This window comes from Tupaia chinensis, unplaced genomic scaffold (genome assembly GCF_000334495.1).
Source record: "Tupaia chinensis unplaced genomic scaffold, TupChi_1.0 Scaffold000279_1, whole genome shotgun sequence".
Classification (NCBI taxonomy): Eukaryota; Metazoa; Chordata; class Mammalia; order Scandentia; family Tupaiidae; genus Tupaia; species Tupaia belangeri.
In genome coordinates, this window is record NW_006159762.1 from 889,487 (window position 1) to 894,879 (window position 5,393).

Genomic DNA, 5,393 nt, shown 5'->3' on the forward strand with positions numbered 1-5,393 from the left:
GGAGAGATTTTCACTGTAGGGCACGTGCGCTCGCCAGACAGACAGAGAGAGACATAGGGACAGAAAGTGAGAAATCACCCCCCGGGGGAATGGTCACGCCGCAATCCCCTCTCCTCCATTCTCCTCTCGGGATCTTGGGCACGCACGCACACGCGCCCGGCGTGAGTTTTAAGCCACCGGGTCCAGGACGTGAACCGTGGTCGACTCCGTGGGAGTCCAGTGACATAGCCATTACGCTAACTGCTGGTTCCCAAGAATTGGCCTGTACTCTTCAAAAAAGCAATATAAGGGGGTAGAGTAGCGTGAAGAACTGTTCTAGATTTAAAAAGAGCTATGAAAATCAAATTCAATAAATGAAACTTTTTGGAAACTGTATTTTTAAAAACAGCCACAAAGGACACATGTACAAGAAGGAACACGTGAATTTGAACTAGATATCATATAACCATATGGATGATTTTCATTTTCTTAATTATGATAATGATGATTGCTATTAGGTAGGAGAATGTCCTAGCTTCAAGGATGTAAAGATGACAAAGTGTTTAGGGATGAACTGTCATGATGTCTTCTGTAACTTATTTTCAATTGTTCAGGACAAGTGTTACATGAATATGGCAAAATGTTAACAATCAATCAATGTAGGCAGAGTATACAGGTATTTGAGATAGTTCTCTTTAAACTTTTAAAAAAATATATTTTTATTTATTTTATTTCATTTGCTATTATTATTTATATTTTAATTTTACCAGAGAAAGACACGAGCAGGGGGTGGCTGGGGATAAAGTAAAAAAAAAAGTATGACTCTGCAAAACATCACTAAATTACTTATAATTTATAATTATATTTATAATCTCTCTAATTTATAGATTCCACTGAAGTGATCGATCATCTGAAATAGGGGAAAATTTTTCAAAGAGTGGGCAGTGTTCTCTTACCCACGACTTTATCATTTCCTAGAGGAATTCTTACTACAAACTAAAGTTTCAAAATACTTAAAATATAAGTTATGTTAACCTAGGGTGGAGATCATAATGTGACACAGAAATCTTGATACAAGCAGGAAATGAATGGAAAGCCACCAGAGGGTTGTAAAGTGAACAATAAAAATTCAGTCAACAAAGCAGAAATTAATCTTGATCACAATGGAAAGCAGAAATAGCTCTACTATATGTTGTAAAGAACACAAAGGTCAGGACCAGCAGTTGGCGTAATGGCTATGTCACTGGACTCCCATGTAGCCAACCATGGTTCGAGTCCTGGACCCGGTGGCTTAAACTCATGCTGGGCGTGTGGGCGCCCAAGATCCTGAGAGAAGAATGGAGAAGGGATTGCGGTGTGGCCATCACCCCAGGGGGTGATTTCTCGCTTTCTGTCTCTTTGTCTCTCTCTTTCTGGTGAGCACACACCCTATAGCAAAAACCTCTCCAAAAAAAAAAAAAAAGAACCCAAAGATCACAAAGTATTAAGTGTACTCTTAAATTAAAATATCTGATATCTAGAACTGGCAGGAAAATGCCAGTTCTTTCACATTCCATTCTAAGAGTGAAGATACTTAGGTGACAACTTTTTTCTTTTACACATCCTATTGATAGAATGCAAATTGCAGCTCACAAATAAAGAAAAAGCCACTAATTGGAAATTAAGGAAGAAATAAAACATGTTAAATGTTCAAATGAGATTGCTTAATTCGTTTAAAAAAGCTTCCAGACATTTGCTGCATACTTCTTTTTTTGGAGAGGTTTTTGCTATAGGGTGCGTGTGCTCGCCAGAAAGACAGAGAATGACAAAGACAGAAAGCGAGAAATCAACCCCCAGGGGTGATGACCATGCCACAATTCCTTCCATTCTCCTCTCAGGATCTTGGGCATACGTACACATGCGTCCGGTGTGAGTTTAAGCCACTGGGTCCAGGACTTGAACTGTGGTCGACTACATAGGAGTCCAGTGACATAGCCATTATGCCAAATGCTGGTCTGAATTATTATTATTTTTTAATTTGACCAGAGCAAGACAGCGAGAGAGAGAGAGATGAGAGAGAGAGAGAGAGAGAGAGAGAGAGAGAAAGAGAGAGAAAGCAAACTGCCAGGTCCAGGACTTGAACCGTGGTCAGCCATGGGGGAGTCCAGCACCTTTAACCAACCATACAGCCTGCCGGCCCCATCATCTTATTTAAAGCAATTTAAAAAGTCACATTTGAGGGGACCAGCAGGTGGCGTGGTGGTTAAGGCCAACCATGGCTTGAATCCTGGTCCCGGTGGCTTGCTTTCGCACTTTCTTCTCTCTCTTTCTCTGTGTGTCTCTCTCTGGTCAAATTAAAATGAATGAATGAATAAATAAAAATTTTAAAAAAGGTCACATTTGTAAGCTCATTTCTTAGCTAAAACAAAATTGGGGTACAAATTATATTTTAATGTGAATATCTACATATGATATAAGCACATATTTCAAATATAGTTTAAAAAGGTATAGATGCAGGTGCCAGATGGTGGCATAGAAGTAAGGACATCAAGCTCTGTGAGGCTGACCCACACAGGAAGGTTCCTAGTTCACATCCACATCCACAGACACCAGACACATGTATGCTTATAATCTGGGGTTATCTGAAACTGGGAGTGGACTACAGCATCAAGACCCTGTTGGGAGTACTCTCTCTGTCTCTGGCTTGTGGAAAAAAAAAAAAAAAACAAATAGTAAAGAAAAAATTTTAATTTAAAAATTTAAAAATTAAAAAAATGTACATCTTCAGATAAAGGCTTTCTCATTCTTCAACTGTATTTCAAGCAATACAGTAAAGCCTTTGAAAGAGGTAAGCATTGTATGCCATTCATATAATGGCATAATTACTTCTAAAAGTACATTTCTAATTTCATTATATTATTCAAGTTCTATATTTAGACATATACTCAGACCTGTACTTCTTTTATAATCATATGGCTATTTGAAGTATGTAGGTAAAGACAACATTCATGTTTGTCCAATTTATAACGTACTTAGTAAATACTGCTTATAGTCATCAAAAACAGTGAAGCCAGAGGAAAGTCCTAATAGCCTGAATTTTGTATCAAGAAAAAGATATTCTGTTATAGGCAGACAATTATAATTTCTAAATTGTGGTTAATATTGAAATGAAATCTGAAAATCTTTGTCTTAATAGGGCTAGAGAGAAAATGGGGCAGATAAAACGGTGGTGACATTAAAGGTAACATGTTTCTACTGATGACCTTCATTATCCAGCCTCAACCAATTTACGCACAGTGTGATTTCAAAGACTCCCCACCCCTTTTCTTTACCTATTATTTCAAGCAAAGAGTCATTCTGATATAAGATCTGCCATGGCTTTGGAGCCAAGGGAACTTGGATTTGTTTGAATCCTGGCTTTGACACATCCTAGCTGAGATCATGGGCAAGTCACTCAGTATCTCTAAATCTCATTTATTTATCTGTAAAGTGGATATGCCACTGACATCACAACTATGTTCGCTTATGAGGATTCCATGCAGTACAGAGTCTAGACCAAATGATCTAAGTTAGTTCCCTTTCTTTCTTTGACCCAAAGCTTTTGAGACATCCCTAGAAGTATACTCTGAACTTGGAAACCCTGACACATGCTGTTAATTCTAGGCTCCACTCTGAGTTTGAAAGTATTCATACAAGTGAGAATTTCAGTTTCCTGTTTAGGGTCAGTTTCTGAAACTGTGATTCATCTAGTTTCTAATTACTCTCATTACCCAACCCAGCAACAGCAGGTAGTCCAATAAGGTCACCACACCCTCCCTAACATTCAGACAGGCTCCAATTCCAGGCACCAGTCTCATCAGTAGACCATTTTAAACTTCTTTATGCAGGATTTGTTTCAGCATATGATTAGATAACTAGAGCAAAATACAGCCACTCTCTCTCCAAAACAGGAGCTTTATTTTTCAAAATGATTCGCTCCTTTAATTGTGATTAGTAGATGAACCCAGAAGGTCTCTAAATACTCTGGTAGAAGTGGCCAGTTATGCTCACTCCCTAACATGGCACAGTCCTGATAAACTCTCCTTTGTTTTAATAAAACCCAGGGCCTGTATGAAAGCAAAAGGTTAGATAAAATTGGTAGACTAGGACAACACTAAGACAATTTCGGCAATTTAGAAAATGAGCTGAAGCAGATAAAAGGTTTCAAAGCCACAGTTTGAGAACAGATGGCTTTGTAATCAAAGATTCTAAGCTACAATTTATTAAGCGCCCACAATGTTCCCAGCAGAGTTTTAAGTACCAGATTGGGCCCAGAAACATAAAGAAATCTTACATCATTATATCCTCAAGTATCAGGAGTGGAGGGAGCAGGTAAGTGAGGAAGGGAAATTAGATATGCACAGAATGTCCGTAAGCAGTACTAGTGGCTAAGATTTATTAAGTAAGTACTCTATGGCAGGAACTATTCTAAGCAATTTATACAAATAAGCTCACTTATTTCTCTGAGAAACTCTAAGCATCTTCTGATTACCGATGAGAAAACAAAGGTAAAGAGAAGCAATCTTCTTAGGGTCACCCAACAAAATGGTGGGGTCAGGATAGAAACTCGGTCAATCCTGCACAAAAAGTTTCAAGGAGCGTAGAGTTGGGTGCAATTTTGACTTGGGGAAGGTGGTACTCCAGCGGGGTAATGTGAAGGGACTCCGTCAAGTTTGTTCCTGAGTTGGGAGAGTCCCCAGGAAAGACTGAGGACTCCTCCAGACAGGTGGCAAACATCCCATGGGCAGCTACTGTATGCAGGGACCCATTCTAGACGCTAAAGAGAGGTGAAAGATCCCTCCTAATGCTCGATTAGCGGAAGATCATCTCCGTTAACACCATTTTACAAACTATGATAAATAGCTCACGGTAGAGCTGAAATAGGACTACGGGGACGCCAGCGAAGGAGCCTTAATTTTGGCATCCGAGGGAGCTCGCAGCTCGACAATCTTGAAAGAAGCGATCAGCATGCGTAGGGAAATCTCGAACAGGGATTCCCCCGCCTCCTCGCAGGCCCTGGCAGGGCGACCCGGCCAGTCCCTCAAGCCCCAGGGCCCCGCGGCCTAAGCCCCCGCCTCATCGCCCCCGCAGGTCCAAGTCCGGTACGAGGCCGGGCCAGAGGAGGTCGACAGGACCAGACGTTGGCCCCTGCTGCCCCTTACCTGGGGTAGGGGCAGTCCGGACGGGCTCGGAGCGGAGAATTCGCGGACTCTGGTCAGTCGACGCGAACAGGCTCCGGCGTGCGCGGGCGGAGGACCGAGGCCGGGAGGGAGCGGCTGACAGATCCCGGAAATGGCCACGGCGCCTGCGCAAAACAGCCGCGCAGGCGAGCCGCGCACGCGCATAGCTCAGGCGCGTGGTCGGAGGCTGGCAGGGGGGGGCGGGGGGGGGGGGGG

The 5,393-nt window shown here is 42.0% G+C and overlaps 1 protein-coding gene across 1 annotated transcript in view; it reads right to left on the reverse strand.

The window, feature by feature from the left end:
• The window catches only part of ARPC1A (actin related protein 2/3 complex subunit 1A), a 36,220-nt gene extending 30,923 nt beyond the window's left edge, over positions 1–5,297 (reverse strand). The window contains exon 1 of the mRNA XM_006150167.3: positions 5,160–5,297. The gene's annotated coding sequence lies outside the window, so the exon portion shown is untranslated. The remainder of the gene's footprint in view (positions 1–5,159) is intronic.
• Positions 5,298–5,393: the final 96 nt, after the last annotated feature.